Source organism: Juglans microcarpa x Juglans regia, chromosome 6S (genome assembly GCF_004785595.1).
Source record: "Juglans microcarpa x Juglans regia isolate MS1-56 chromosome 6S, Jm3101_v1.0, whole genome shotgun sequence".
NCBI lineage: Eukaryota > Viridiplantae > Streptophyta > Magnoliopsida > Fagales > Juglandaceae > Juglans > Juglans microcarpa x Juglans regia.
The window spans coordinates 21,157,918-21,169,129 of record NC_054605.1 but is presented as its reverse complement, the minus strand read 5'-3'; the positions used below and the strand labels follow the sequence as shown (position 1 = coordinate 21,169,129).

The window sequence follows — 11,212 nt, the reverse complement described above, 5'->3', positions numbered from 1 at the left end:
ATATCGTTTAAGTTAGTTGTGTGAAATGTATATTTTTATGATGAGTTTTGCTATTTATAAGCCTCACACACCACATACCATAATTTCTTTTATTTTTTTAATTTATTCTTTTTAAAACAAATGAATTATTTTGCTCATCATCCATATACCACACATTTAGTAAGAGAAAAAAATTAAAAAAAATAATAAAAAATATGGTGTATAAGGCTTATGAATAGAATTTTTTTTTTTATAATATACTCATGTTACAATTATAAATAGAGATTATATATAAAAGTAAATCCATAAATCCATGATTTTATATAATATATTTTATCTATTCTATAATATAAATAATTTTACAATTTTATGATATAAATCTACGTTAATTATACTAATATTTTGTTTTATAAAATCTCTGGTTAAGATTGTGTTTGGATGTTGAAGTGAGTTGAGTTGAGATGATAAAATATTATTAGAATATTATTATTTTTGAATATTATTATTATTTTAAATTTTAAAAAAATTATAATAATAAGTTGAGATGAATTTAAAATTATTTTCACTTCTGATGCACTTACACGTCGCTCTCATTCTAGGCAATCTGACTCTCATTTCTAGGCCCACTTGTAACCGTCAAAAACCCAACTGACACACAGCCGGCAACCTCTGAGATTGACCCAAAAAAGCGCACACAGTCATATATAGCCAGCCATCTGTTTCTAAATTCTTGGGGATTCCTTTCATTTTGTTGTTCCTAATTAATAAACAAAATTGCCGGCTAAAAATCAAGTCCAATGATCATCGGTCCCACGTGCATTTCGCACTCCTACAACCCACTCGTTCCATCCAGCTAAATTTAAGTAAAATAAAAATTTTTATATAACCCACGAAAATGTGAAACTTATATTCAGTAATTTCAAATCATTGGATGAATTTATTACTAAAATAAATAATAGGATAGATAAAAAAAAAAGTGATCTTTTCATTTTAGGGAGAGAGAGAAGGATCGATAATTAGCGCAGTCAACGGTCAGTCATGATGTCTGTGAGGTGGGGAAACACCTCACGAACCCTCCTTTGACAGAGTAATATACACCATGGCAATGTCCATGTCCGAAACCACCACCAAACTGACTCCCACAATTCCAAATTTAAAGGAAAAACTACAACACTATAAAGCAAAAAAGGGACATTTTCCGTTTCTTGTTCTTTTTTGTTTTAATTTTCAGCTTCTGATCGCTTCCCCTTTGAACCATCCACTCAGGAGTCCGGCAATAACGTTTCTGGGTTTTCTTGATTTTAAGTGTTGGTGGTGGTTGCATTTCTTGGTTTCGAAAGCAGAGAAAGTGCTTTGAGTTTCTGTCTTTTTGGTTTTCTGGAAATGTGGAGGGACCCTGGAGCTCCTGCTGATTCTTTCTACCAGGTCCGCCCCGAGTGCACCGATGTTCCCAAAACACGCTTCAAGATCAAGGTCCATTGGTTCTTTATGATTTATATTTTTTTGTTTTTAGATACTCTTTTGAATTTTTGTATACCCGTTATCTTGATTTGGATATATTTTCTTTGAATAATCGAGACATTCTGTGATGCATTTCGAAGCAAATGGTATTGGTTTTTCCATGAAGACTATGATTAAGCGTTGATTCGGATCATAATTTGGAGTGGGTGCATTATGTTGTAATTTGAACGAGTTATCCTGTTGATGATTCATATACGTGGCATCAAGTAAATAAGGGGAAGATACATGGTAGAGATTTGTTCGTTTATATTGAAGATTAGTGAAAAAGAAAGAAGATTGTGAATTCCTCTCTGGTGAAGATCTTTATGATAGTGTAGTTAAGGATTGTTCAGATGGCGACCTTGATCTCATTAAGCTTTTATTAAAAAGATTAGATTGTATGCGAATCCAAATTTATTAGAAATTCTCTTGTGAGGGCAAATACTGTATCGTTATAATTTGTAAAAAAATCGGTGCTGTTATGTGGACAACTTGCTTGCTTCCAATTTAGAGAATATTTTATAGTTTTCTCTCTTTTGCTCATCGCTGGTGTAAATGACAGGGTCTTTGTAAGAACTGAACAGTCGAACATTAGAAAATAAATATAAAAGAAGTGGTCACATGCAGTTACAAGTCTACCATTCTTGGTACTTCATGCTCTGCATTGGAGATCTGATGATATATCTCTCCTATTTCTTTGCTTCCTTACCAAAAATTTAGTGATGTTTCCTGATACCATGAATACGCGCTGTATGTATCAAAAAGCTATATTTATGAACTCATCCTGAGTAGTGAGAATACATGTTGAATAAAATTCCCAACTCATAATGCGTCCTTTGTGTTGCATGCGATTTGTATTGCTGAACCGTCTACTTTTAATCTGCTTGTGCAGGCAGGTAAAACACTAAGTGTAAGGAAATGGCATGCTGCATTTTCTCCAGAAGGGTATCTGGATATAGGCAAGACTCTAAGTCGAATCCATCGTGGGGTAAGTGCCTCTTCATGGTTCACAACCTGCCAAAATGCACGATTAAGTTCAATTTGATGGTATGAAAATCAGTTTGCACTGTGTTCTAGCATGGGCAGCGCTCTTGACACACACACACACACATCTTTTGATAAATAAAAATATCTAGATTTTAGCTAGAAAGGGAAGGGCAACAAAGATTTAGAAATTCTACAAAGGAGGAAAAGCAGGTATTGTTTTGTCTGATATTCGTCCCTACACCGCTGTTAGCTCACCACCTGTTGGGGCATTGCCCATACATCTCAAAGAGTGGTGAGTATCGAGATAAAGCCCTAGCCACTGCACAGCGGAGTAACAAATGGTTTATAGTTTCCTCACTTTTCTTACACAGACAACATCAATCCATCACTATCATTCACTAGGATGTTCCTAGAGCTACTGTCCATACAGAGAAAGTCACTCTTGAAGGTGCCTTGATCTGCCATATACTTCTTTTCCAAGAAAAGAGTTGTTTAGCCAAAGGTGTATGAGTTGATAACAAGATCTGATCTGAATCTCTCTTCTTGTTTCTTGATATATTGATATCTTTAGTTAGAGAAAGCCCTGCAAATCTTTGTTCTTATAAATTGAATTTGAGTGTTGACTTGGATAATTAACTCACTGACTTTGTCAACACAACTTACGGACCCTTACAGAGTAGCCACTTCCTCATAATGCAGTCCCTTCATGAAGGACATTGCATTTGATTCAAAGATCTTTCCGAAAAATAATATGAACACCTCAAAACTAATGTTGCTTCCTGTGAACTAGGATTGCACTCCTATGTGCTTTTGAATGAGATTGCACTATTTGTAAACAAATAATTATGTTGCTCCTCCTAGAATATTTGATAATAATACTGCACGCTCATGACTATAAAGAATCCAGAGTCAATATCGTCAATAAAATTCTTGTTTATTGATAAAAAAATAAAAATAAAGAATCCAATAATCTGGCAGACTAGTTCAATGTGCCATTTAACTAACGAGACCATGAAGTTAAATTAATATATTACTTGATGTTCACATTGTGATAATTATGCTTCCTTTTTGACCTCCTGGTCCTTCTTAAAGACTTTAATTGGAATCTTCGTCAAGTCATAAATATAAAGTTTTGCATTCGGCTGTGCTGTACTACTAGTCATTCACTAGAACAAGGTGCATACGTAATTCATAAGGATAGACGTCTTACGAAGATATGAGCACAAGTTGACAATAACAAGGAAAGGAATAAATTTCCATGTTTCATAAAAGTTTCAGATAACCTGATAAATTGTAACAAAATATTATTGGTATTTCTCCTATCTTTCAACTTAATTATCTCAAGGATAGTTTTTAAACAAAATATTATTGGCATTTCTCCTATCTTTCAACTTAATTATCTCAAAGATAGTTTTTAGGCTACATTTATTCTTTGATTCCACTGTCACTAGAAATTCCAACATCTGATCCATACGCATGTGATGTCAATATTATTTAAGATATATTAATTATATGTCATATATGAATTAATCCCACTTGAGATAGATGTTATGAGTACTGAATTCAACCTGGAGGGATGATACTTAGCAAATATTATTTTATTTATTTGCCAAATTAGGGAATCCATCCATCCATTAGAGGAGAAGTATGGGAGTTTTTACTTGGTTGTTACGACCCTAAGAGTACATTTGATGAACGAGAGCAGAGACGGCAACATCGAAGGTAGTACGTTTTTCCTCTCTCATGAAGTACAAAAATTCACTAGTCAGGTTTATAATGGGTAACACATCGGGAATCCATGGCTAGCACAGATTTTGGTTCTTGTTGTTACTTCAAGAGTTCAAATGACTGCTTTTGCTCAAGTTAATTATCCTCATCTTTTAATGAGCTAAATGGCCAATATGTTCTTTTTTCCTATATATGGGAACAGATTAACACCAATTTATGCTTAAGATAACCTATATTCTCCCCAAAAAATCGGATTAAAGTGAAAAGTACAGTGTGATTATTATTAGCCTTATTGTGCCAGCAGAAAAATAACAACATTAATTAAAACACGATAGCAGTCATCTTCTTATTATTATGTGTTCTTTTTGGATCCACTATAAGTTTTATCCTTTAGAGTTCAAATTTTGCTGCACTATCTGCTGATATTTAGAAAAAAAAAGTATAAATCTTGCCTGCTTCTTCAGGATGCAATATGTTAGGTGGAAAGAAGAGTGCCGCCAAATTTTTCCTGTTGTTGGAAGTGGTAGATTTATCACAGCTCCGGTAATCACTGAAGATGGTCAGCCCATTCAAGATCCTTTGGTACTTTTAGAAACAAACCCAGACAAAGGACTGGCTTTACATACTCAAGGGAATGGTGGGGCTGGTGTTAAAACCACAGATATTTCAGGGGAAAATGCAGTCAATAGTTTGGAACCACTGAAGGATAAGAAAGTGATCCAGTGGATGCTTACTCTACATCAAATAGGTTGGTGGTATCTCTTATCTAGAAAGCTCATTTTTTTTCTCTGTTATGGCAATGTTTTTATGAGTATTAGGGCAACTTCTACTTTCATGTAAAGCTCTGGTTTCCCTAGTATTTTCATGATGTTTAGCGTATAAAGTACTAATTATATCACACTTCTGTTACACGTTGCAATTGAAGATGGGCAAGAATTAGATGAGTGCATTGGAGGCTTGAGATTGTCATCTGAAAATCCTTGCCACAATCTCAGAGAAAAACCATCTATACAAAGTTGTTTCAACATAAATTCCAGTAGCCTGGAATCTTGTAGTGTTCAACTCTCTCTCTCTCTCTTGCCTGCCAGATTGTCAAAATTGTAGTTTTCTCCCAAATCTTTTTGAGTTGATTCTATTACTTCTGCTATGATTACTTTGCCTTGCTTACTTTTTCCTGTGATGAGTGTTGCAGTTGCTGATTTTGCTTGTCTGAAGATATATGTTGCATGCTGAAAAGTTAAAGTTTCAGAAAATCTAGTCTCTCTTGTTATCCATGTTTTGAAGTTTGTCATCATAAATACTAATGTACACAAATAATACAATAGCACTATTGTGAGTGCACACAAAAAGTTTGAACTGTCGATACAGTTAGCATTCCTTAAAATGCATTTTTTTTCTTTCAAAAGTGACGTGCACATGATTCTGATGGAGTGGTGGTTATCTACTAATTAGTATGTTTCAGCAATTTTGTAAGGATATGCAAATTTGGTTATATCATCGAGCATTTGATCTTGGTTTTCTTGTATGGTTGGTTCCATAACTTGGGAGTGAAATTAAAATGCTGTTCAAGATAGCACACAAATCACCTAGTCCAAGTCAGTCTGTTCTGCTTGACTGCATCAATTCTTGCTTGCTTGAGGTTGGAGCATTCATTTATCTGCTGGTGTGAAGCAATTGCCAAATGTGTATTTGAAACTTGCATTTATTTAGTTATATAACTTTGTTGTAAGAAGAGGCTTATTTAGTAAATTTCCTTTTCTTGTTGGTTGAATATCTGTTTCAGGTCTCGATGTGATTCGGACGGACCGGACATTGGTGTTTTATGAGAAGCAAGAAAACTTGTCAAAACTTTGGGATATCCTCGCTGTTTATGCCTGGATAGATACAGATGTCGGCTACTGTCAAGGTGAGTCATTCAAATGGGCGTTTAATGTCCTTCTAATGGCTTGCTATAATGTAATTATCGTTAGTATGTTGGAAACCTGCTCTATCCACTATATCTACATGGTCCCACTTTCATCAGATTTCCCGCTCAGCTGTTTAACTTTAAAATAAGGGATTATAGCATGTAGATCATGTGTTAAGCAAATATGAGCTTGCTCCAGAAAGAGAGAAAAAGATCATATATGAATACTTAATTATGAGGTAAGCATTCAACATGAAGGATGGAGACATTTCTCTGGCCTTTCTTTAGTGTAAAGTGTATAGATATCTAGCTTAATTGTTCTTACATATGAAAAAAAAAACAAAAACAAAAACAAAATCTAGCCTAATTGACTCTGATTTTTTCCCTCTTTGTGGGTTCATTGGTGGGCAAATGGGCCCTTTTCCCCTTTGCTAGTTAGATGGATCTTGTATACTTCCTATGTCCAGGGGTGTCACCCTCTTTAGTTATTGATAAAATATTATCTTATCAAAGAACTGGTGAGCAGATGGGCATATTGGATACACAGCCCTTTCCCATCCCTTAAAGTTCTCATCTCATAGTGTGGGTAGGATTTGGTCCTAGGTTTCTTGTACGGCGCCCAGAGATTCAAACCTAAGCTAACTTTTTGACCATATTTTTTGCAATGTTCTCATATAGGTTATTTGTTTGTTTATAACATTTCAATGAGAAAACAAAGGGGCAAAAATTGTTGAAATATCAATTATTTGTGCTGATGATCTGCTAAGGCCCATTGGACTGTGGGTCTTAATTATATGTTTCTCCATGCTCTCATGGCATTCCATGACATGAAATTATCAGTAGCTGGGTCCAGGAAGCTCCTTAGTTCCCTCTTTCAATATCAGCAGGTAGAAGGATGTCCAAACAATAATTTTCCCTCAGATTTTCCATAAATCTTTTTGTCATTGTTTCTAAACCTGTGTAATGAACCTAATTCAGGAGTGTTACACTATGGCTCCTAATACTTGCCCAATATCCATTATTCATTGTGTGTATATATTCCTTTATACTAGTGTTTCTAAGGTTCAAGAAACAACGAGTTTTGGTGATTTCACTAATTAGTAAGAAAAGAATAATAATCTATTTTAGTGTTGTTACACTGTTGGATCTACTGTTTGCAACAAAGTGTCGCTTCATCTATACTTTATGACAATGATGAACAGGAATGAGTGATCTTTGCTCGCCCATGATAATTCTTCTTGAAGATGAAGCAGATGCGTTTTGGTGCTTTGAACGCTTGATGCGCAGATTGGTACTTTTTTTATCCCCTATAATATTTCATAGGCAATGATATTTCATTTTGATTAGTGTACTTCCTTAGTTAATAGTTTCTATAGTATTATTTGATCTCCTAATAAATTTTCATTATAATAATATTTCATTTGATTATAATATTTCATAGGCAATGATATTTCATTTTGATTAGTGTACTTCTTTAGTTACTAGTTTCTATAGTATTATTTGATCTCCTAATAATTTTTGCGATACACGTATACAACCTATGTAATTGGGCTATGCCTTTTGCGTTTCCTAATAATAAATTTTTATATTGTAAAAAATTATAATATTGACTTAATGTTTGCCTTTGCTCCATTATTTGCTTAGTCATAGTTATCCCAGGAACTTAACACTGCACATATTCAATAGAGGCTTGCCAATGCCTATATGCAAGAAAGATCACTCTAATTTTACCTGTGGATATTACATGAATATATTTTGTGTTCAGTTCACAAGTGACCATACATGTTCCATTCTATATGATCGGTTAAATATTCTTCTTTCAGATCTGCCGTCTATTTACTAATCTTTATGCTCCAAAAAATTTAATTCCAGTTTCTTACGATATGTGTTCATATTTGAAAATCTATAGCGGGGAAATTTCAGATGCACTGATAGCTCTGTTGGGGTGGAGGCACAACTTAGTAATTTGGCTGCAATTACTCAAGTTATAGATCCAAAACTCCATCAGCATTTAGGTATTTGCTTAATACTGTGTATCTTTTAGCTTATAATACTTATCTAAAAGAAATATCTAGCCCATAATCTGTCATATTTCAGTTTGCAAAGCTTTGCCCGTCAATGTTACCGAGCATATAACAGTTAATTTTTCTGTAACTCACCCATGTTATCAATCAGTAAATATTGATACTAAAAGCTTGGTTGAAGAATTCTAGACCATTGAGCAGGTATTTGCTGCCAAACATCAGCCTCAAAATCACTATTCACAGAGTTACTATATCTGATTATAGTCAATAGTTGAAACCATTTCCCCTCAATGATCTTCATTTGATTTTCACATACCTTGATTTAGTTCTCAAGAAAAGAAAATAACAGCAAAACCTTTCTTTTGATCTGGGAGCACAGAAACACTAGGTGGAGGTGATTATCTATTTGCTTTTCGGATGCTCATGGTTTTGTTCCGGAGAGAATTCTCTTTTTGCGACTCTCTGTACCTTTGGGAGGTAGATTCAACTTCCACTGTATCTTTTTCCTTTTTTGTTAAGAGAAATATCACATGCACATTCCATCAAAGACTTATCTTTCATCTTATGTGACCGTTCCTTGCTTATGAATGCCAAGACATTGCATCCAGAAGTTTTCCCTGATAGAGGATTTATTATGATGTGATTTATCTGCAGCATCAATTTGCTTGTCAATCCAGAGCATCCAAATGCTCTTTGCTTCAATATCAAGCTTTACATCCTCAAATTTAAGTTTTAAGCTGTGACTCATGCAGAGGCACACCATTTTTGTGGAACTTATGTAAATTGTTCAGTCCTATTCTGATATTTCTGATTCAAGTTTTATCCATTAAGTTCACTTGAACAAGTCCAATAATGTGATGGTAGAACACGATTGTTCTGTTTTAGTTCATTTTTGTTTCTAATATTTTATATCCTAGGCCCTCCTATGGGCAAGCACACACACCATCCCCCCCCCACCACACCCCAAAAAAAAAAGTATTGTATTCCAAATCCCAGGATGACAATTAATATTTTTTATGGCTTCAAGAAGTGCCAAGTCCATTGTTTGTCTGATCTGTAATTCCTTAAAGGTTGGAAGCCAGATGGTGCAGAAGGAATTGATCAAAGGAATACCGTCACCTCAGGGTGTTCCATATCGCATATTCCCACTGGCCTCAAGAATGCATAAGAGGATTTTTGTGTCCTTTTCTTATTTCAAATTTTCTTTCTGCAATTTTGTTCATTTTCCTTTATCTTTGTCCATGCATTTGTCTATTGTAGCTCTTGCTGTAATTACGCATTAGATATGTCTGGTACTTTTTTAATAGTTATTGTCTGGTTGTTTGAATTTTTAACAGATGATGTGGGCTCTGGAATACGATCCCGGCTTGTTCTCTTTGTATGAAGAATCTGAGTCAGCTAGTGAAAAAGCCGAGGGATCTAAAGGAAAACTGAAGTCAATACGTCACTGTGGGAAGTATGAACGGGAAAATATGAAAAATGGATCGAAGAATTCAGAAGCCCCCCTCCCCATCTCTGTTTTCCTTGTTGCTAGTGTCTTAAAAGATAAGAGCTCAAAGCTACTGCAAGAAGCTCGGGGCCTCGACGATGTTGTCAAGGTTTGCTTGATGAGTTGATAAATTGCAATGTTCCAAATGTCGACAATATGCTCTGGTTATTTTTATATGGGAATTCTACCAATAAGTGGAGAACACAAGTTTAAAAATATTTTGTTAATCCTGGTGGTAAGGAGGTGGGCAGGATTGGCATAGGTCTTAGGTTCAATAGTTCTGAACCGCCCCCCTCCCTCCAGGCCAAAAAACAAAAGAGCATTAGTAGCTTGAAGTTTTTATTATTATTAGTTGCAAATTTGCAATTGTGTCAAGCAGTAAAATTTACCTAATGACCTTTAGTCTCGGAAGTAGTTACAATTTTTTTTCCTTCTCTTATATTCATCTAATTATCAAGGTCTAGTAGACACATGCCGGCACTTTCTAAGTCATTTTTGTCTTCTCTTGTTCTAGATATTGAATGACATTACTGGAAATCTAGATGCTAAAAGAGCTTGCACTGGGGCAATGAAACTCCACAAGAAATATTTAAGAAAGGTAACATTCTTTTCTTGGAATTTTATTGTAAATCTTGAGGTTTCATTAAAAATTCTTGCTGAAGTAGGAAGAAATAGGAAACATGCACCATTTAAGTTTTATGGTACTGATAAAAAAATAAGCTTCATGGTAAACTAACTTTTTTTTTTATCTGCTGATGACTTTATTGAACATTATTCACTACTAATATTATGCTGGAGTGAAACCACTTTGCTGTATTTGCCGGATCAACCAGTTGTATGATATTTGCATTACATGTTTCTACTACTTGGTTTCACTTTTCTGCAAACTGTGAAGTTAAATGAATCTGTGGATGGTAAAATCCTCTTTGCATGAACAAGTAACTTTAAACTTTCTGGTTGTTATCCCCTGACCTCACTGTTCATTCATTGATACTACAGGCCAAGAAGACATAGCTATAGAGAAAGCGATTGATTTTTTGGCCTATGAAGAAGTAATAGGATGTTTCTTTCATCCTGGTGATGTTTCCTTCACAGATATGCACGATTGCTGAAGCGGCAAATCTTCCACAGAAAGTAAGAGTGTACCTATTGATTTGTAAATCTGAAACAATGTTTTGAAAGTTCTTATACGAATTTTATTTACTTTGTAAGCACCTATTGATTGTAACAAGTTGCAAACATACAAGAAAGCTTATACACGATATAAATGAAATCAAATTGATTCCTCCCTTCTGTTCTTTCTTCTTTTTTTCCCCTTCTTTGGGTACGTTATGGTGTAGGATATATCCTTCTAAATGATAGTTGGAATTTATTTGGGCATTTCTGTTGAGGAGTTCATGATATATCCAGTCGTGGCCGGATTGAACCAATACACTGCCCAGTGGATCTCTTATCATATGTCAAGTTGAGATTTTGACAAAAGAATTGCGTTCTCATAGACCACTTGATTCAAGCCGCTTCAATCAGACGGCTAACGTTTCATCGGTCCAATAAATCCGAAGGTCAGGATGCAAAGTTAGAAAGAGAATTGTAACTATG

General features: G+C 34.8%; 1 pseudogene; it reads left to right on the top strand.

Moving 5' to 3' along the window:
* Positions 1-969: 969 nt before the first annotated feature.
* Positions 970-10,899, top strand: LOC121237477 (annotated as a pseudogene).
* The last annotated feature ends 313 nt before the right edge of the window (positions 10,900-11,212 follow it).